The 22,968-nt window shown below is 43.0% G+C and overlaps 1 protein-coding gene and 1 pseudogene across 1 annotated transcript in view; one reads left to right on the plus strand and one right to left on the minus strand.

Annotated features, from left to right (window-relative positions):
- PPP6R2 (protein phosphatase 6 regulatory subunit 2) overlaps positions 1–18,122 on the minus strand; it is a 141,596-nt gene extending 123,474 nt beyond the window's left edge. The window contains 2 exon segments of the mRNA XM_037847771.1: positions 1,212–1,347; positions 17,912–18,122. The gene's annotated coding sequence lies outside the window, so the exon portion shown is untranslated.
- Positions 18,123–18,544: 422 nt separating this feature from the next.
- LOC119543092 lies at positions 18,545–20,682 on the plus strand (annotated as a pseudogene).
- Positions 20,683–22,968: the final 2,286 nt, after the last annotated feature.

Below are 22,968 nucleotides of genomic sequence, written 5' to 3' on the forward strand. Positions count from 1 at the left end.
TAATCTCTCTTCTAATTTTTAAGTAAAAGGTGTGTTATATTACTCTTACAGAAGTCATAGCTTAATTAGTAGAAATATTTTCAGTGAAGTTTACAAACATTCAAGCTTAAGTTTGAATCTCTTATAGTGCTGTAAATACCCTCCTTTGTTATTCACCACCCACACCCATAGTTCACCACCCTTGGTTCAAACATAAAAACAGAGTATGATTTAATTGAATGTTTCCTAAATTAAAGGCTCTATAAATACTTTGTAATTCAGACTGGACTGGGGGGGGGGGTCTGATCTCATATCCAACTGCGTCTGGAGGAGGTGGGAGTTCCCAGGCTTGGTAATGTATCAATTTATTTTTACATTGTAAGTTGTTCCTTTTACCTTAAGTGCTCCTTTAGTAAAAATGTGTTGAATTTGAATTCTTGTCTTGAGTGCTCTTTACTTTTAAACTATTGTCTGTCCCTATACTCTTATTTGAGCAGGAGATTACTTGAAGCCCAATCCAACTGAATCACGACCTGATAAGGCTCAGGCCTTCTCTAACGGAGATCACAGGTTTGAGGTATAAAGTGACGAACCTATGACATCTCTCCGCCATTCAGTGAGCCCAACACAGAGCTCTGTGTTGGCATTAGTCTTTGCCCTAGGGCGCTGGTAGCTTTCACACTGGACTAAACTCTTCTCTTCTTTTTTGGCCTTTGGAGAGTTATCTTAATTTTTAATGCACTGAAGAGCTCATAAGAAATTATGTTTATATTACTTCCAACACCTACTTAGATTGTAGTGGGATGGCGTTTTCAGAGCATCTAATACCACTAGAAACAAGTCTTTCCCTTTCTTTTTCACCTAGATATCTCCTTGGAGAGTGTGCTCTGGATAACAACTGTGGCAGAGCATGTGCCTCATCTCTCTTGTAGGGAATCATTCCCTAGATGTAGGATAGGGCATATATCCCACCACAAACTCATGACTGTCCTCATTTTATTTGTATTACACTTTAGCTTGGGGAGACAAAGAAACTTGCCCACAGACACATATATACAGCATCTCAAACCAGACATAGGATAGTCAAAAACAATCAAAAAACAATTGACCATATGCACACCCTATAAACTAAATTTTTTGCTGTCACCCAGATTTGAACTTCTACTTATGCACTGTATTTCCATAAATTATATAATAAAGTAGAGGCAAATGGAAAAGGAAAATTATTTTACCTTCAGTGGAGACTTGTCGTTTAAATCTTGTAGTTAGGCAAAACATAAAAACATTTGGGGATTTTTCTAGGAGTACATGCAACTTTCAAGAAAAAATTTTTTCATTCAGTGGAAGATTTCTGTATAATCTCTTTGCCTGAAAAATAAAAGGAAAAAACTTATTTGAAGTTCTGCTTTTGTAAACTTAACTTACCAAAAGGGCAGCCTAAAGAAAAGGAAAACATCAAAGAATAAAGAAAGTTTAATCATTACAGAAATCAATCTTTTTACTTAAGATTCAAATTATCAGAAAAATTCATGATTCATAAACTAAAAACTCCCGTCTTTGCTGTTCTTGAGCAATTAGCACTGATTATAATCACCCATTCCACGCCCGGTTAACTGGTTCAGTGACTGGAATGTCACATTAAAGAACCCACAGATCTGAGGAGGACCTCCACGAAGATGTCTGCAGTTTCACGACCACACCGTCAGCATCTAGAAAAGCACAGCTTTGGTCCCAGGAATGACTAGACAGCCCACTGATAACCCATCACAACTTCTACCAAAAATGCACCCAAAAGTACCCCAACTATGGTCTCTAAATACCGTTTCCAAATAAATTGTTCAGCGTTCCTTGGAGATATGACCAACTCCAAGGTCCGGGGCAGAGATGAAACAAGTGGAGGCTAGGACATATTGTTACGCTAGGAGCTGAGGACACCAAAAACACTGATGGCGTCGAATCCGAAACATAAAGGAGTCTTCCTTAAGAGGCTCCCACTGGCCGAAAAGCGGACAATTTCAGCATCCGAATGAATTATGGCCACACTCTAAATCAAGGGCCAGCACACTACTTCTTGTGGGCCAAATCTAGCCATGCCCAGTTGTTTACATACTTTACATGACTGCACTTGAACTGCTCATGGCAAAAATGAGTAGTTGCCCCAAATGTTTACTGTCTGACCATTTACAGAAAAAGTTTGCCAACTCCTGGTCCTAAAGCATATGAAATATGTACAAACTCATGAGGATACAATAATAATAGGGAAAAAAAAAACCTCATCGGCCCCCAGTGGATGCTTCTAGACATGCTTCTAGAGAATCAAGTCATTACTCTGAAAATCAAAGGGAAAGAATCATTTATCCTGCCCTTCCTATAAAATTGCATATTACGGCTACCAATGGTTGAAAAGGTCTTTACAGAGGAACACCTGTAATTATAAATGCAAAAGGAAAGTTAGAAATAGAAAACAATCATTTCACAATCCCTTATGAAATAATGGCAACAACTATCGGTGCACCTGAAAACCATTCACTAGGTGAAAAATTTACGAGGAAATTTATAATGGTGCTGTTAGGCTGATGCCACCTGAACCCACTGTTGATCCCATGATTTATCATTGCTAAAAACACAATAACCACGTTATGATCTTTGTGATGTGATAAATTAGGAATAACACAGCATAACCTATAGTCTCTTCTTGGCTAAAACATATGTCCTAAATGTACATGAGTCTCTAAATCTAACTACCAGTTTATAGGAACCATGAGGAACAGAAGACCAAGTTAAAGGACCACAAGGATTTAATCAACCAAATCCAGCTTGTGACATTCTGACAAGATAAAGGAATTGGTTTCTCCAACAAATCAATGACATAAAAAAGGGCAGGGGATGTCAAGAAAATTTGTTCAAGGCTTGGAAATGTGGAAATGAGATTACTGGGGTCCTTTGAGAGCAGTGCTGTGGCATTTTTTTTAGCCGTGTCCCTGTGGATTATCTGATTCTGTAGGGATGTGCATCTCTGATAGATTTGTGTTAAGTAAAATAAAATGGCCGCCTGCAATGTGTGTTGCTGCCAGGGATCCCTTTCTGAGAAAGGATTTTCCAGAAGATAAAAGTAATTGACCTGCAGGAGCTTTCTGAGCAAACGGAATGTACCTTACAGAACTGCAGATGAGCAACACTTGGTGATAAACCAGTTTTGGTCCAGTACAGAGACTGCTCATCAGAATGGACAAGTATATCATACTGATCAATGTATCTGTGCTCCCCACTTTTTAAGACCACCCTATGGAAAGTGGAAACTAAACATCAGCCAATCAGATCATTTCCTCAGTTGCTTCCACTTGCCCTATACAAACTCCCCTTTTCTATCCCCTCAAAAGAGCTCTCTTCTACTTTCTAAATGGGTGCTGCCCAAATCATGAATCATTCAATAAAGCTGTGAGATCCTAAATTGCATGAAAGGTTTTTCTTTTGACATTTGTTATTAACTAGGCTATTTTACAACTCTGTAGGGATAGAATTTAAGTTGTAGAAAACAGAAGGCAATGAAAATGTTTCCTGTCCATAGCAATGCAAATGACTTTTGTAGTTAAAAAATATACATTTCAGATGGCAAATTCTCATTTGAACTGGTTTTAACATTTTACTGATTTCCTCATTAACTGATGCATTGGACAAAATGCTTCACTGGTGTTTGTTCTGTATTTGCATGAGAGTCATGGTTTTACCTTTCAAAAATTATACTTTAGCAATAAGGAGGGATGACTATTCCACAGTATGCCAAATGACAATGTTGAATTTTACTGAATCCTGTTATCCTGGAAAACAGTGTAGGTTAAGAAATCCCCTACTTCTTTGTGTTGCTGACCAAGATGGCCGTAACTTCTCCCTTCTCCTTAGATTGCTGAACTTTAGACAGGCTTCTCCTTGCCTCTAGGCCCCTGACCACCCTCACCTTGGCCCTTACAGAATCCAGATAGAAAACGTTCTTCCGGCCTCAAAAGAAAACCCAGGAGAAAATTCCATGTAATCAACATACCCTATTACTTCACCTGCACCCTCCAGTACTTTCCCACTAGCTCACCTTAGCCCTTAAAAACTCTCATGCCAAGTCTTCCAGGGAAGATGGCAAAGTAGGAAACTTCAGGACCCAGTTTTCCTGCCAAAACAACTACTAAACAGGCAGGAACTGTCTGAAACAAGAATTTTGAAAATCCAGAAGCCAGAAGATCACTGTACAGCATCCAGGGAACAGTGAGAAGAGGCAGATAAAGTGAGGTGAAGAACTATAAATTGCTACCGCGGCTACTGGTGCCTACCCCCATTCTCACACAGGCCATGGTAGAGTTCAGTCCTTGGGTAGCTGCTAGTGACAAAAAGGGGCATAAAAATACTCTTCCCCATGAACAGGGGTGGGGATGGCCAATCACCAATCGCACTTTTGATTAGCGGATTGGTATCACTGGGTCCCGGGTCTGACGGCAGCCACTATTTCAACCCTTCCTGGACAGGGGCTCTGGATGCACAGGGCTCCTATTTGGAATGATGCAAATACTCTGGTAATGGATGGTGGTGATGGTATATTGTGAATGCAATTAACAGCACTGAATTACATATCTGAGTATGATTAAAAGGGAAAATGTTAGATTATATATGGTAACAGAACAAAATTTTTTTAATCCACGGAACTACACTACACAGTGAAACATATGTTAAACCATGGACTTTAATTAATAGTACAACTATAAAAATGTGCCATCAATTGTAACAAATGTTCCATACCAATGCAAGGTGTTGGTGGGGTGATATATGGGAATCCTGTATTTTATGCATGATTGTTCTGTAAACCCACAACTTCTCTAACAAAAAAGAAACATAAAAAAACAAACCTCTCCTTCCCTCTGCTTCTGCAGAGTTGAGCCTTCTCTCACCCCCCCATTTTGATAGCCTCTGGTGTCTCTCTCTCTTCCCCCCATTTTGATAGCCTCTGGTGTCTCTCCTGCCCCCATTTTGATAGCCTCTGGTGCCCCCCCCCCATTTTGACAGCCTCTGGTCCCTCTCTCTTCCCTGTTGCATATAGGTTTGAATAAAGTCATCTTGCCTGTCTTACACTGACTGGTGCAATTTTATATTTAACAGAAACTTAAGAGACATAAAATTTCAAATGTAATGTGTATATCTTGATTGGATCCAATTCAAATAAATCAACTGGAAAAACACATTTTTAAAGTAGTCAGAGATGGTGAATATGGATTGGTATTAGGCGACCCCAAGGAATGGCTGTGAATTCCCTTAACAGTAATGAAAATATAAGAGTTACGTTTTAAAAAATAAAAACAGTTCATCAATTAGAGAGAAATTCTGAAATATTCATGAGTGAAAAGACATTATTTCTGGGATTTGCTTTTAAAATGCTCCACCAAAAAATAAAAAAACAAGCAAGCAGAAGTAGAGGAGGAAACGGACAGAGGAAATGAAGTTGGCAGTGCTGCTTACGGCTGAGGGGGGTGGTGGGTGCACAAAGGCGCATCATGGCCTTTTCTCTACTTCTGTGTATTTTTAAATTTCAATGTGGAAAAAAAAAAAAGGGGGGCACTCAAAGTTGTGCCAGCAACCAATAATAATAAAGCATCATCACCTCCTAAAAAAGGTAATTCTTTTTACATCTGACACTTCATAATTTAAATTACTAAGCCAAATAATTCAAAACTGGGTTTTTAGTACTTCATGTAATTTTCAAAGTAAGGAAACAGTTCTCTAAGGTTAATCTTTGGCCTGTTTATTCAGATTTTTTTTTTATCAATGATTTATAACATACACCTCCCTGACAAATTCTACCTAACGCAAGCTGGAGGAAGGTGGGCAATTGCAGGCCCTGAGGAGCAGAGCTCAGGAGAGACTTGCAGCCCTGGGAGCGAGTGATGCCTTCCCAAGAGCCGGCACACAGCCTGAAGCATCCACCCCGCACCTCCCCGTGCCCTGCTAACAGTTCCTTCCGCAGCATCACCTTTCCCCGCACTCTTCCACAGCAAGGTTTACATCTTCCTTCACCTCCATCCTCCAGCCCAGGCCTCACTACTCCTTCCCACCCACCGTGACCTCTAGATCAGATTCTACAGCCGTGGGTTTCCCTACGGAACCTGCCTGGCAAGTCCTACCCAATCTCCTTCCCTAAACCCATCTCCTTGATATCCACTCAGGAAAAGCTGCCTCTGCTCTCCCAATCCAAGCATCCCAAATAGAAAGAGAGCTCAGCATGCCCCTGGGTCTTCATGGCCATTTCTACATCACCTTATACCTTCACTCAGAAACCTTTGTTTTGATACATTTGCTTCAGACCAAGATGGAATAACAGGGACTAAATTTACCTCCCTATCTGTAAAATCTTTAACATATGGATAAAATAGGTGAAGCAATGGTTTTCAACACATTAGATTTCAGATACAAAGGACAGTGATCACCAAGGAGTGAAAAACAAATAAGGCGAGTGTTCTAGTTTGCTAATGCTGCCGGAATGCAAAACACCAGAAATGGACTGGCTTTTCTAGAGGGGGTTTATTTGGTTACAAAGTTACAGTCTTAAGGCCATAACGTGTCCAAGGTAACACATCAACAATCAGGTACCTTCACTGGAGAATGGCCAGTGGTGTCCGGAAAACCTCTGTTAGCTGGGAAGGCACGCAGCAGGCGTCTGCTCCAAGTTCTGGTTTCAAAATGGCTTTCTCCCAGGACGTTCCTTTCTAGGCCACAGCCCCTCTTCAAAATGTCACTCTCAGTTGCTCTTGGTGCGTTTGTCCTCTCTCAGCTTCTCCGGAGCAGGAGTCTGCTTTCAACAGCCATCTTCAAACTGTCTCTCAGCTTCTGTGCATTCTTCAAAGTGTCCCTCTTGGCTGTAGCAAGCTCGCTCCTTCTGTTTGATCTTATATAGTGCTCAAGTAAACTAATCAAGGCCCAAGCTGAATGGGCAGGTCCACACCTCCATGGAAATTATCCAATCAGAGTCATCACCCACAGTTGGGCAGGGCACATCTCCATGGAAACACTCAAAGAATTACAATCTAATCAACACTAATACGTCTATCCACACAAGATTACATCAAAGATAATGGTGTTTGGGGGGACATAATACATCCAAACTGGCACAGTGAGCTCTCTATATGCCACAACTCACTAGCTAAAAAGTGATTCTGGAAGGTCTGTGGGAAGATGGCACAATAGGAAACTCCAGGAATAAGTACCTCCACCAAAAAAAACACATGATTTAATTAGCAGGAACTTTCCGAATCAACTATTATGGAACTCTGGAGTCTAGTGGAACACTTGCAGCATCCAGGAAGATCTGGATGAAGAGGTTGGCAAAGTAGTAAATACCAGTGAATTTCACCTTCCATGTAGAAGCTACCAGCCCCCCCAGCTCCCAACCACATGGCACACAGCTCTGGGGACTGCAACCCACATGATCCTGGTGCAGCTGGCTAGTGTCAGGATGAGCAGTAAGGCCCTAGTCTTCCAAAACAGGAAAAGTGTGATCTGATTGCTGAGCACTATTTTTGATGACAGCTTTTCATCACTATAGGCTGGCACAGAAAGCTCCCATTGTTTCAACCTCCCATGGGCAGAAGCAGCAGAGGGGTCTTAAAAAGACAGTACCTTTTTTTTCTTTCATTTCCTTAATTGGGTGCAAAAATAATTTTGAAAACTCACAAAATGATGGCCCCAGCAATGTACAAGTCAAAAACCAGAAATTCCAGAGGAATGAGAATTCGGTTTCCTACACACTTGGAAATAATGGCCCAATCTCAGGGAAAAAAGAATTTGACAGAGAATATCCCTGAAAAAGCTCATACATCCAAGCTAATACTCAAAGACTTTAAATTCACTGCCTAAAATATGTTCAGTGAGCTAAAGGAAATAATGGACAAAATACTAAAGGAAATTAGGTAAAAGAATGAACAAAATAAAAAGACAGATATAAAAAGGAAGCAAACAAATACTTGAGCTGAAAAGTACAATAACTGAATGAAGAACTCAATACAGGAGATCTGAACAGGGAGAAGAAAGGATCAGCAAACTTGGAGATAAGTAAATTGAAAGTATCCAGTATGAAGAGCAGGAAAAAAAAAAAGAAAAGATAATTGAACAGATCCTGAAGGACCTGTGGGACACCATCCAGCATACCAACATCTGCTCACATCCTTGGAGTAACAGAAGGCCAAGAGAGAGAGAAAAGGGCAGAAAAAAGTATTTGAAGAAATAATAGCTGAAAATTTCCCAAATCTGATTAAAGACATGAATATACACATCCAAGAATCTCAATGAACTCCAAGCAGGATAAATTCAAAGAGGTCCATGCAAGACATATTACAGCAGAATTGTCAAAATCCAAAGACAGAGAATTTTGAAAACAGCAAGAGACAAGCGACTAAGTGCAGATTTCTCATCACAAACTATGGAGGCAAGAACGCTTTGGTATGACATACTTAAAAACCTCAAAGAAAAAAAAAACTGTCAACCAAGAATTCTATACACAGCAAAATTATGCTTCAAAAATGGAGATTTGTGCATAACCTGATCAATCCCTGGAACTTTGGGTATCTGTGTGACACGAAAAACTCAAAGCCAGAACTCAGCAGATATGAATGTCAGTATTAGCACATATAGGAAATGTTTTAAAAAGCTGAAAAAGAGTCTAGACTTCAATTAGAGATATGAATGAAGCAGGTGTGGTTAGGACTAGGGCAAATCGGGCCAAAGGGTAAAGGACGATACTGTGTTTTAAAACTTCAACTTCCATGTGAGACCAAGGGAAGAGATGTTTATTTGGTGCAGGATCTATATTTCCTAAACAATTCAACATGTACAGTTTGTTCAAATACCATAATTACATGTAACTTTGAATAGGAAGTAAGACCCAGTAGGTTTGTATAGGTTAGTGTGAAATAGCAACACATCCCAAAGTAATTTGGGAAAAGAATAAAAATATATAAGCAGAGACTCCCTGAGGAGCTGGGGGGGAAATGCAGAAGTGTTGTGCTTCCTCACCTGGATTGTTGCTGATGTTCTCACAAACATTCAGGACTGGCGGTTTAGTATGCCGAGCCCTCTATCTCAGGACTTGCCCTTATGAAGCTTGCTACTGCAAAGGAGATGCTAAACCTGCTTATAATTGTGCCTGAGTCTTCCCGAGTACCCCTTTGTTGCTGAGATGTGGCCCTCTCTCTCTAGCTAACCCAACTTGGCAGGTGAACTCACTGCCCTCCCCCCAATGTGGGATCTGACTCCCAGGGGTATAAATCTCCCTGGTAACTCAGGATATGACTTTCAGGGATGAATCTGGACCTGGCAACATGGGATTAAGAACATCTTCTTGACAAAAAGGGGGATGTGAAATTAAATGAAACAAAGTTTCAGTGGCTGAGAGATTCCAAATGGAGTTGAGAGATCACTCTGGTGGGCATTCTTACACACTATATTATCTATAGGTTATCTACTGTTTCTTGGTTTTAATGCATTGGAATAGCTAGAAATAAATGCCTGAAACTATCAAACTGCAACCCAGTAGCCTTGACTCTTGAAGATGATTGCATAGCAATGTAGCTTACAAGAGTGACAGTGTGATTGTGAAAGCCTTGTGGATCACACTCCCTTTATCCTGTATATGGATGGATGAGTAGAAAACTGGGGACAAAAACTAAATGAAAAATAGGGTGGGAGGGGGGAATGATTTGGGTGTTCTTTTTAATTTTTTATTCTTATGTTTACTTTTTCTGATACAATGAAAATGTTCAAAAATTAGAATGGGGTGATGAATGCACAACTATATGATGGTACTGTGAACAGTTGACTGCACACCACAGATGATTGCATTATATGTGAATATATTTCCACAGAACTGAATTTTTAAAAATGAAGGAGAAATTATGACATTTACAGATAAGCAAAACCTAAAGGAGTTCATTACCAGAGGATTTGCCCTATGAGAAATACTAAAGGGAGCATTTCAGGCTGAAATAAAAGGACACTAGACAGTAATTCAAAGCCATGAGAAGAAATGAAGACCTGATCAAGATGACTGCAAGAGAAGCTTCAGTGCTCTACTTTTGAAGTTTGAATAACAAGCAAGAAATAGCAAACTTCTCAAAGCTCCAGAAATCAGTTAAAGTGTGGCATTACCAGGGCAAGCACCAAATCAAGAAAAAGGCAACTTAAAAGCAGTAGGATCTCATGGAGTCCAGGCTGGCCCCACCCCCATCCCCTCAAAGGCTCAGTGAAGAGCTGGCCCATGCTCCCAGTTCAGATCCCTGATTCCAGCTCAAACAGCAGCAGCATAACCCTCATACACATACTGATATCATGTATGTCTAGCCCAGTCGATCTAGTGGCAACCTGAGGGACTTAACTAGCACAATCAGCTTAGGCTCGCCATCCCAGAACTTGCCCTGTACAGAGAAGGCAGCTCCCAGAGCTCTTCATGGAAGAACACCATGGGAGAACCTCAACTCGGGCTGCCTGAGGCAAGGGATTGTTGGCTATAGGACATACAATGCAGTGCCCGGGACCATGAGGAAACTGTTTCCTAGGGAAGAATGGACATTCATATCTGTGAAAATAGGGGAATTCCTAGGGCCACAAGCGCACACCCAAGGCAAGACACATGAGAAGAAAGGACCAGGGCCCCTGTACTTTGGCCTTGAATCATTCTCTAAACTTATTATATGGACAGCACTCACACAAGTCAATCTGCAAAGATAGGAAGGGTTTTCTTTTTTTCCTTCTTACTCTTTTTCTTTTTTTTTTTTTTGGTTTGCTCCTGGCATTCAGTGAAAACTGGAAAACTGTCATAACACTAGCTAGACACAACCTTAAGGAACCTAAACCTCAGAGTCTAGATTCCAGAGATAACACATCAAAATCAAAATGTCCAGGTTTCAACAAAAAGTTACAAAACACACAAGGAAACTGGAAGTGACGACCCAGGCAAAGGAAAAGATTAAAACACTGGAAACCATCAGTGAAAAGGATTAGACTTGGAAAATACCAGACAAAGACATTAAAAAAAAAAAAAAGTCCTACAGATGAGTGAGAAAATAAGGACAAAAATAAATAACTAATAGGGAGGGATAAAGAGTATGGGATGTTTTGGGTATTTTTATTTTTATTCTTTTTTTATTTTTTGGAGTAATGCAAATGTTCAAGAATTGGTTGTGGTGATGAATGCCCAACTATATAATACCATGAACCACTGATTGTACACTTTGGATGATTATCTGGTATTGAATAAATCTCAATAAAATTGCATTAAAAAGTAAAGATTTATGAAGGATATAAAGACAACACTGGGTGACCATAAAGGAGAATTTGTAAGCTTGAAAAAGTAAATAGCAGAACTTATGGGAATGAAAGGCATAACAGAAGAGATGAAAAACACAATGGAGACACACAACAGCAGATTTGAAGAGGCAGAAGAAAGGATTCATGAACTGGAGGATAAGGCATCTGAAATCCTACACACAAAAGAACTGACAGGGAAAAGAGTGGAAAAATACGAGCAGCATCTCAGGGAACTGAATGACAACATGAAGCACCTGAATATACATGTCATAGGTTTCCCAGAAGGAGAAGAGAAGGGAAATGGGGCAGAAGCAATAATGGAGGAAATAATCACTGAAAATTTACCATTTCTTATGAAAAACATAAAAAACAGATCCAAGAAGTGCAGTGTACCCCAAACAGAATAGATCCAAATAGACCTATGCCAAGACACTAATAATCAGAATATCCAACGTCAAAGACAGAGAGAATTCTGAAAGCAGCAAGAGAAAAGCGATCCATCACATACAAGGGAAGTTCAATAAGACTATGTGTGGGTTTCTCAGTAGAAACCATAGCGGTGAGAAGGCAGTGGTATAATATATTTAAGGTATTGAAAGAGAAAAACTTCCAATCAAAAATTCTATACCCAGCAAACGTGTCCTTCAAAAATGAAGGAGAGTTTAAAATATTTTCAGACAAACAGACACTGAGAGAGTTTGTGAACAAGAAACCTACAAGAAATACTAAAGGGAGCACTACAGGCAGATAGGAAAAGACAGGAGGGAGAGGTTCAGAGAAGAGTGTAGAAATGAAGACTAGCAGTTAGGGTAAAAATAGAGAGAGAAAAAATTTAAAATAAGATATGGCATAAAAACCAAAAGACAAAATGGTAGACAGTAGACATTATGAATCCTGAAATTAGCCAGAAACAAAAGGACAAATACTGTATGGTCTCACTAATATGAACTAACATTAATGAGTGAAACTTGAAAGTTAAAATTGAGAACACAGGTCCTCAGGAGATAGAAAGAGGGTAGACATCAGGCATCTGATGCTGAAGGAGTACAGAAGCTTCAATAGGATTGATTGTCTAGATCCAGAAATGGAATGGATAGCACAATACTGTGTGATGGTAGCACAATATTGTAAGTACTCTGAACAAAGATGAGTGTGAGTACGGGTGAAAGAGGAAGGCTAGAGGCATGTATGATACCAGAAAGCAAGAGGATAAAGACTGGGACTGTATAACTTAGTGAAACCTACAGTGGTCAATAAAGTTGATTAAGTGTACTAATATAAGAATGTTTTTACATGAGGAAGAACAAATAAATGTCAACATTTCAAGGTGTTGAAAACTGGATGGTATGGGGGAAAATACAATCAATACAAAGTAGAGTCTACAGTTAACAGTAACACTGTAATATGCTTCTATAATTGTAACAAAGGCAATAGACCAAAGCTAAATGTCTATGAGAGAGATATAAGGTAGTGGTATGGGATTCTTAGTATTGTTATTGTTGTATGACATTTTCATTGTATTTTATTCTATTTTTTTCTTCTATCCGTTTTTATTCGTCATTTTTTCTGTCCTCTTCCTCTTTCGTTGCAGAAGAAATGGAAATGTCCTCATATAGATTTTTGTGGCAAATGTATAACTATGTGATTATATCGGGAATCACTGATTGTTTACTTAGGATAGATTGTAAAAAAAAGAAAAAAAGGTCCTAATATGCTCAAACCACTAAATGAAATACAGACAAAAAACTAAAAGAACTGAAAGACACTAGAAAAATGACAGATGAACACAAAGAGGTAGAAATTATGAAAAGGAATAAAAAAGAACTGAAGACCACAGTAACAGATATTAAAAATTCTCTAGAGAGGTTCAACAGCTCTAGATTGGAGCTGGCAGAAGAAAGACACAGTGAACCTAAAGATAAGACAATTGAAATCTTTCAGTCTGAGAAGCTGAAAAAAGAGAGAATGAAGAAAAGTGAACAGAGCCAGAGGAACCTGTGGGGCACCATCAAGTGTACCAATATATGCATTATGGGAATCCCAGAAAGAGATAAGAAGCAAAGAGAATATTTGAAGAAATAATGGCAGAAAATATCCCAAATTTAATGCAAGACACGAAGATACACATCCAAGAAGCACAGCGAACTCCAAACAGGAGAAATCCAAATAGACGCATGCCAAGACATATTTTAATCCAACTGCTGTATGTCAATGATAGAGAATTCTGAAAGATACAAGAGGTAAGTAATGTGTCACATGTAAGGGAGCCTCAATAAGAGGAAGTGCTAATCTCTAATCAGAAACCATGGAGGCAAGAAGGCAGTGGGATGGCATTTAAAGTACTGAAAGGAAAAAATTACCACCCAGGAATTATATAGGTAGCAAAACTGTCTTTTAAAATTGAGGGAGAGATGAAGACATTCCCAGATAAACAAAAGCTGAGGGACTCCATCACCACTAGCCCAGCCTATAAGAGATGCTAAAGGTAGTTCTGCAGGTTGAAAGGAAAGGACAGTAGACAATTGACCAAAGCCACATGAAGACAAAAAGATCTCCAGTGAGGGTAATGACATGGTTAAACATAAATACCAGTACTACTGAATTTTTTGTTTGTAACTCCACTTTTTACTACCCACAGAATCTAAAAGGCAAATGCATAAAATGTAATGGTGAATCAATGGTTTTGGACTCATATGTATAAATATGTAATTTGTGACGAGAACTACATAAAGGTGGGAAGTAGAGAAGTATGGAAACAGTTTGGGTATGCTATAGAAGTTAAGTTGGTATCAAACCAAACAAGACTATTCTAGATTTAGGGTGTTAAATATAAGCCCCATGATAACCGCAGAAAAAATGCCAGAGACTGTGCAAACTCACAATTTCAAGTGGAGTGCAGGCTACCGGGGCAGGGGCAGAGGCAATGGGGACTTACAGCAAATGGGTGCAGGGCTCCTGCTTGCGGTGAAGGGAAAGTTCTGGTAACGGAGATGGTAAGGGGCTGCAACACTGTGGATGTGTTTAATCCCACTGAATGGTCTGCTTCACAGGAGTTGGGATGGGAAGATTTATGTTTTATATGTCTTCACACACAAAAAAATAGTGCAACTAAAGAGACAATGGCAATAAACACAATACTGGGATTTAAGAATGGAGGAGAAATGGCTCAAAGGGCATTACTGGGATATATGAAAAAACTGGAATATAGAATGAAAGCTTTATAGCAATGTTAAATTTCTTGAACTTGGTAACTACATTTAAGGTGATTACATGAGTCAATATCCTTCTTCATAGGAAATGTACATGGAAGTATTATATGTTCAAGGAGTATGAAGCATGCAACCTGCTCTGAAATGTTCAGAAAACAGGAAGACACAATAAGATAAATAGACGGATAGACAGAATGATACGGCAAATGTAGCAAAATGTTAAAACTGGTGACTCTAGGTACCTGGGGGTGGGGGTATATTGGAGTTCTCTGTATGGGGTTTGTGTTATTTTGAAATGTCCTGTAGGTTGGAATTACTTCAAAACAAAAAACAAAAAGTCTAAAGAAAAAAATTAAGCAAAGTACTAAGAACGTATGGAGTCTGCTACTCCTTTCTATTTTTATTACACACACACACACACACACACACCTCACACATACACCTCACAAGCACACTGGCTGTTATCTCTGGAAGTATACAAAGGAAAATGGCAACACGGGTTACACTGGAGAGGAAGTGGGTGGCCAAGAATAGGCTTCTCCCTGAGCACAACTCTGTTCCTTCTGAACTGTGGAGTTCAGACCACCACGTGTGTGCTGGTTTGAATGTATTGTGTCCCCCAAATGCCATTATCTTTGTGGTCTTGTGGGACAGATGTTTTGGTGCTGGTTAGATTTGCTTGGAATGTGCCCCACCCAGCTGTGGGTGGTGACTTTGGTGGGATACTCCCATGGAGGCGTGACCCCACCCATTCAGGGTGGGCCTTGATCAGTGGAGCCATATAAAACATGCTGACTCAAAGAGACTGAATGGAGTGCAGCTGTGAGTGACGTTTTGAAGAAGAGCAAGCTTGCTAGAGAGGAACGTCCTGGGAGAAAGCCATTTTGAAACCAGAACTTTGGAGCAGACGCCAGCCACATGCCTTCCCAGCTAACAGAGGTTTTCCGGACGCCATTGGCCATCCTCCAGTGAAGGTACCTGATTACTGATGTGTTACCTTGGACACTTTATGGCCTTAAGACTGTAACTGTATAGCCAAATAAACCTCCTTTTTATAAAAGCCAATCCATCTCTGGTGTTTTGCATACTGCAGCATTAGCAAACTAAGACAACGTGCATGAAGCACCCCGAAGAGGCAAGTGACCCGCAAGGCCCTGGCCAGCGGGGTGAGTCCAGTCCCGGCTCTCCCACGCACTCCCCTCACCTGGGTTTAATCTGTCTGTGGCTCAGTGTCCTCGCGTGAGAAACAGGCATGTGAAGAACAACTACATCTTAAGAATTAAATGAGATGGTGTAAGGACAGCAGTTTAAAAAGTATCTGGCACATAATCAGCTACCGCTACTATTTAAAAATTTAAAACAATAAAATATTTTGAAAGTCAATCTTTTCCCTAATCCAAAAAAAAGCAGGGAGAGGTGCTTGAGTCAGGCTGCCTAGGTTCAAATCCTGGCTCTATCATCCATTCGGTGTAAACCTCAGTTTCTTCATCTGTGAAACAGAGAAACAGTCATTCTTATGCCCTAGGGTTCTTGTAAGGATTAAATGCAATAATTCACATAAGGCACTTAACCAAGGCTCCCAGTTCTGCCGTGCAGCTGGACCTCCAGGGCCTGCTGCCCACTTAGGCCGGCGACACCCCCAAACCCAGAGAACGGTGCCTTTGGGAGGCGCAGACAGCACCCCGAACCCCTCTTTCCCTCAGTCTCTCCTTTCATCTCTTGGCAAGTTCCATGAGCTCTACCAACCTCCAAAGTCCACCCGAGGTCTGAACCCCCAGAACGAGGACCACCCCCAACACTTCCCCCTTGCCCCCCTTTTACCCACTGGCCAAAGACCATGTGATCAAGGCACCCCCCAACTCAGCGTCCAGCCTTGGGTTCCCCTATGACCCACACTCATGGAAAGTGGGGTGTGTAGAAGATGACAGTGATGGGGGGGCACAGATGGGGGTCAGCCACAGGCATGGGGGAGGTGACAGGGTGAGGAGGAGATACAGGACGGGGCATGAAGGGTAAAGAGAGAGGACAGGGAAGGCAGCTTGTGACACCTGGAGGAGCAGTAATGGGGGTGTGAGCAGAAGAGGGGTGCAGAGATGGCAGGGAGGGGAGTGCCACCACTCAGGCAGGAGAGGGATAGTGGGGGGCACACACAGGTGCTGGGCACAGTGACTTGAGGGGAAGCTTGACAGTTGGGACACCAAATGGGGAGGGCACTGGGAGGGCACTGGTGAATCCCTGACATCTGGGGAGTCACTGACATGAGAGACCGTGACAGGCAGGGATGGGGCACAGAGGAGCACTGGAAATGGCAGGTGGGAGGGGGGGCCTGCCAGGCTGGGGGGAAACCTGACAGATGGGGAGATGCTGACAGGCATGGAGGGGACGCTGACAGGCATGGAGGGGGCACTGACAGGAAGTGGGGGGGGGATGCTGACAGGCATGGGGGGGGGCGCTGACAGGCATGGAGGGGGCACTGACAGGCATGGAGGGGGCACTGACAGGAAGTGGGGGGAGGATGCTGACAGGCATGGGGGGGCGCTGACAGGCATGGAGGGGGCACTGACAGGAAGTGGGGGGAGGATGCTTACAGGCATGGGGGGGCGCTGACAGGCATGGAGGGGCGCTGACAGGCATGGAGGGGGCACTGATAGGCATGGAGGGGACATTGACAGGCAGTGGGGGGCCTGCTGACAGGCATGGGGGGGTGACAGGCATGGGGGAGATGCTGACAGGCATTGAAGGGGCACTGACAGGCAGTGGGGGGGGGCTGCTGACAGGCATGGGGGGGGACAGGTATGGGGGAGACCTGACAGGCTGGGGGGGGGGGCTGACAGGCATGGGAGAGACCTGACAGGCTGAGGAGAGGCTGACAGGCATGGGGGGGGTGACAGGCAGGGAAGGGGCTCCTGACAGGTTTGTGGGGTTTACTGACAGGCGAGGGGCGGGGCTGAAAGGCAGGAGGGCGCTGACAGGCATGGAGGGGGCGCTGACAGGCAGTGGGGGGGGCTGCTGAAAGGCATGGGGGGTGACAGGCATGTGGGGGCGCTGACAGGTATGGAGGGGGCACTGACAGGCATGAGGGGCTGACAGGCATGGGGGAAACCTGACAGGCTGGGGGGGTAGCTGACAGGCATGGGGGAGACCTCACAGGCTGGGGGGGGGGCTGACAGGCATGGGGGAGACCTGACAGGCTGGGGGGAGGCTGACAGGCATGGAGGGGGTGACAGGCGGGGGGGGGGGGCCCCCTGACAGGTTTGTGGGGTTTACTGACAGGCGAGGGGCGGGGCTGAAAGACAGGGGGGCGCTGACAGGAAGGGGGCGCTGACGGGAGGGGCCTGCCAGGCTTGGGGGCAGCTCCAGCCTGAGGGGGCCGCGAGGGCGGCCGCACTCACCTGCCCCCCGGCCCGGGCGTCGCGGCGGCCCCTCGGAGCTGGGCTGAGGCCAGGGCGCTGGCGGAGGCGACCCCCGGCGGCCTCGCGCGAGCCGCACGCTCATGGGCCCGGCCCGGGGCGCGACGCCGACGGACAAGCGCGGGCCGGCCTGCAGTAGAGTACACCCTCTCGGCGCCACGGGCGGCGCTTGGGTCGCCCCAAAATGGCGGCTGCGGCGGAGGGCACGCGGACGCCGGGGGCGGGGCCTCCGCGCGAGAGCGCGCGCACGCACGGTTCGGGGGCGGAGTCAGGACGGGCCTCGCAGGCAGTGCCGGGCGGTGGGCAGTGCCGGCGGGGAGGGCGTGGCCCGGGGCTGGGTCATGACGGGTACCGCGGGCGGTGCTGGGGCAGTGGGCGTGGTCCGGAGTCAAGGCGTGTCCCGCGGGGGGTGGGCGTGACCCGGGGGGCCATGTCGGTGGGCGTGGTCCGGGCGGAGTCAGGACGGGCCTAGCTGGCGGTGCCGGGGCGGTGGGCGGTGCCGGCGTGGAGGGCGTGGCTCCGGCGCGCTCACGTGGGATCCGCCGGCAGCCGGAGGCTCTCGCGGCAGGGTTTCTGCGCCTGCGCGGTGCGGCTCGCAGCGTGCGGTTGGTACGAGCCAGGTAAGGGCAGAAGCGCAGGTGTGTCCGAGGGCCGGCGGCGGGGCTGTCCACGACCGGGCTTCAAACGCAGCGCGGGTTCATAGTGAGGCTGCTTGTACAGACGTCCGCGCGTTGGGGCGCAGCGGGCTGGGGATGCGGCTTTCTCTCCCCTCCCCCCCGCCCGCCGAGGTACGCCTAAACCTTTTGTACAAGCACGATTGCCCTTCGTCGTGAGAGGATACCTCTGCGACGGTCAGTTTCCTCATGCAGCCGCAGCAGTAGCACAGCCCCTCCGGTGGGTCTGTGCTGTTTTGAGGGCTTAAGCCTGGGGGCGGCGGGTGAGGGCGGGGCACTGCCTGCAGGGGCGGCGGCTGATTCCAGAGCCCCCCACCTACAGCCGCACCCACACCCACCGCGCGCCCGCCCACCGCACGTCTCCGGTGCGTGTGCACCGCCGCCTGGAGGGCTGAGCGCTCACCGCGCCTCCTGGCCTCTCGGGACTCCAAACACCTCCCGGTTCTGCAGTCCAACTAGGGGTCTGTCAGTCAGGGTTCTCTAGGGAAACAGAACCAACAGGAGAGATCTGTAAATATGAGATTTTATAAAAGTGTGTCACACGGGGAAGCTCCAAAATGGCGGCCACGGCAACCTGCGGCACGGACACCCGGAATGTCGGGTGTGCGGCGGCGGCAGCTAGAAAGAATAATGTCACCAGTTTCCAGAGAAAGGGTCCTAAAGCTGGCGGTACCGACAGTGGCGGCTCTCGTCTGGTGTCCATCGCGGGCACACGACCGTCGGTGCGGAACGGGCAGCTGCTGGTATCCACTGTCCCCCAGCCCTGGACCAGCTCTTAGGTGGAGGTTTAGCGGTTGGAACAGTTCTTCTAATTGAAGAGGATAAATATAATATTTATTCACCTTTACTCTTCAAGTATTTCCTGGCAGAGGGGATCATCAGTGGGCACACTTTGTTGGTCGCATCTGCTAAGGAAGACCCTGCTGATATTTTGCAGGAACTTCCTGCACCATTACTTGAAGAAAATTGTAAAAAAGAATTTGATGAAGACATCTGTAGTCATAAAACACCAGAATCCAATATTAAGATGAAAATAGCTTGGCGTTACCAGCTATTACCCAAGATGGAGACTGGACCAGTATCATCTTCAAGATTTGGTCACTATTATGATCTATCAAAAAGGTTACCCCAACAACTAATTGAGGCCTCAAAATATCATGGATTTTTTCTTCCAGAAAAAATATCTACATCTTTTAAAGAAGAACCCCATTCTATGACCCATGGTTACATAAAACTGCTTCACTTCATCCAGAACATCATTTATGAGGATGGATTTGATGGATCCAATCCCCAGAAAAAACAAAAAAAACACTTTAAGAATAGGAATTCAGAATCTTGGCTCACCTTTGTGGGGAGATGACATTTGTTGTACAGAAAAGTATGACAGTCATAGTCTTACCAAGTTCCTCTATATTCTCCGTGGTCTTCTGCGAACCTCTCTTTCAGTCTGTATTATCACAATACCATCACATCACATCCAGAATAAAGCAATTATTGCTCGTGTTACAAACTTGTCAGATATAGTAGTTGGGCTGGAATCATTTATCGGTTCTGAGAAAGAAACCAACCCATTATATGAGGATTATCATGGTTTGATTCATATATGGCAAATTCTGTGGCTTAATAACTTGATTTGTGATGTATCAGATGTGAACGACTTGGCTTTTAAATTAACAAGGAAGCTATTCACCATTGAGTGACTGCATTTGCCTCCAGACTTGTCAGACACAGTGAGCCGCTCAAGCAAACAGGATCTGGCAGAATCCGCCAAATTGCTGGGCCCAGGCTGTGGCATGATGGCCGGAGGCAAGAAGCACCTGGACTTCTAGCAGTTCCTCCTTAATCGTTGCATGCAGAATTATATGACACTCTAATTATGATTGCTAATAGCTTATGTAAATATTTTTCTCAATGATTTGACCCTCCAATCCTTGAAAAACACAGTCAGATTGCAAAATGGGGCCACTGTTGTTCATTTTTCTAACCAATTTTTTTACAGAAATAGTACAGCAAAAATATTTTCACTTTAAAATTTTGTTTTATGCTGTATTTGAAGAAGATATATAATTTTATTTTGAAATAAATGCAAATAAAATATAAAAAGTTCAGATGGTTTACAGTGGTCATTAGAGTACCCATTCTGAGGCACTTGGTATCACAGTAAAGTTCATCTTATGACAGGTAGCATATAAAACATTATGCAATTCAAAATTTTATATTAAAAATATTTTTTTCTCTTTATTTCCAAAAAAGTCACTTGCCACCAAACATACTAATTAAAACTGAAGAATTTGTTTACTAATACATGAAGACTAAAATGAATTTGCATTTATGCATCCTGTTATTAAATTGATTAAGGCAAAATAATATTTTGGGATTAAGACTCCATTAAAGATAATTAGTCTGCCTTAAAGAATTTGAGTGATAGAAAGCATAGAAAAAGGAGTTGATGGTCTTCTGTTTAGTAATCCTAAACAACTGAAGTCAGCACTAGGAAATTATGTCAACATATGTAATTCAGGATTGAAATTCAAACTGACAGCTACATTAATGCTAGGATACTGGAGGAAAAACAAGTATTGAAGCGTGGTGAGATATTTTATAGAACATAGGTCTGAGACAAAGTAGAAAAATGAAAGTAATTCAGATTTCCATTGCATCAGGTAAACCCTTTGTTAATTATGAACATTGGTTGGATATGTAGAGCTCTAACTACATTAACATGTCTTTTGGAATGTATAGCAAATTGAACTAGTTTTCATACAAAACATTAGGATGTTGAATCATAGCTCCATATTTTCAAAGATGTTGACAAGTAAAACTTAAAAAGTAACTTGTACATTTAAGTAGAGTCTCAATTTTTAAAAAGCTGTTTACCATCAGTTGAGAGAAACCAAATTTCCAAAATACATTTTCAAATGTTAGAATATTGTGATGCAGTTTTAACTAGCATTTCTAAGCAGTTTGCTTCTAATATACTACAAATTATACTTTATTTATTTTTTACAACATTGTAGAAAACAAAGACTAGGATTTTATAACTATCTAACCAATATGATGAATGTCAGTCACTTAAAAAAAAACCCACTGTAGCATAAACACATACTGTATACAGCTTTTATTCAGAATTAGAATAATTGAATCAATGACAGTGATTTGCTAGGATGTCAAATTTCTCCATCATACCCTGTCACTACCAGTTTATTTTTTGTGATCAAAATCAAAAAGACAACTATTTTGTCACCCACTATTTTATTAGTACTAAAAATCAGGTTTACTTTTTTAGAATGTCTGGTTTATTTTTTTTTTCAGTTCTTTTAATTCTAAAGACAAATTCTTCCCCATTTCTTTTCAAAATAAAGTTTCAGAATTGATCTGTCAGTTAAAATTAAAGAGCTTTTATATTAAGCAAAGTTGTTTCTAAAATTTAAAGCAACTTCAAAAAATCGACTTAGTCCATAAATGATAAACAATGCTATGCAGATACACCACAAAAACTTTACTATGTCCTTTGAAACCATTATGAGCAATTTGAATAAATTCAAATGAATATTAAAAAAAAAAAAAAAAGTGTGTCACACAACTGTGGGGATGCAGGAGTCCAAATTCCATAAGGCAGGCAGCAAGCTGGCAACTCTGATGAAGGTCTTCAATGAACTCCCCAGGAAGAGGCTAACTGGCTGAAGAAGAAGTGAAAGTTCTCTCTCTTCTTCCTTAAAAGTCTTCAGCTGATTGGATTAAATCCAGCTGATTGAATTCTCTCATTGTGGAAGACACACCCTTCCTTGATGTAATCAATCACTGCTGCAGCCAAATGACTGCTGGTTTATTAACCAGCCACAAATGTCCTTGCAGTGACAGTTAGGCCAGTGCTTGCTTGACCAGACACCTGGACACCATCACCTGGCCAAGTTGACAGATGAACCCAACCATCACACCATCTTTAAAAAGAAAAACGAAGTTGGAGGACTCACACCTCGTGACTTCATAATTTTTTACAAAACTACAGTGGTCAAAACGGCATGATACTGGGTCAAGGATAGATAATATAGATCAATGGAATCTAAATGAGAGTTCAGAAATGGAACCTCACATTTGACAAGCTGCCAAGTCCACTTAACGGGGAAAGAAATGTCTCTTCAACAAATGTTGCTTGAGAACTGGATATCCAGAGGCAAAAGAATAAAGGAGGAACCCTATCTCACACCACTCACAAAAATTAACTCAAAATGGATCAGTATAAGAAAGCAGGACTATAAAACTCCTAGAAGAAAATGTAGGGAAACACCTTCAGGATCTTGTGTTAGGCAATGGTTTCTTAGAATTTACACCCAAAGTACAAGCAATAAAGGGAAAAATAGATAA

This window comes from Choloepus didactylus, chromosome 8, assembly GCF_015220235.1.
Source record: "Choloepus didactylus isolate mChoDid1 chromosome 8, mChoDid1.pri, whole genome shotgun sequence".
NCBI classification, from domain to species: Eukaryota; Metazoa; Chordata; class Mammalia; order Pilosa; family Megalonychidae; genus Choloepus; species Choloepus didactylus.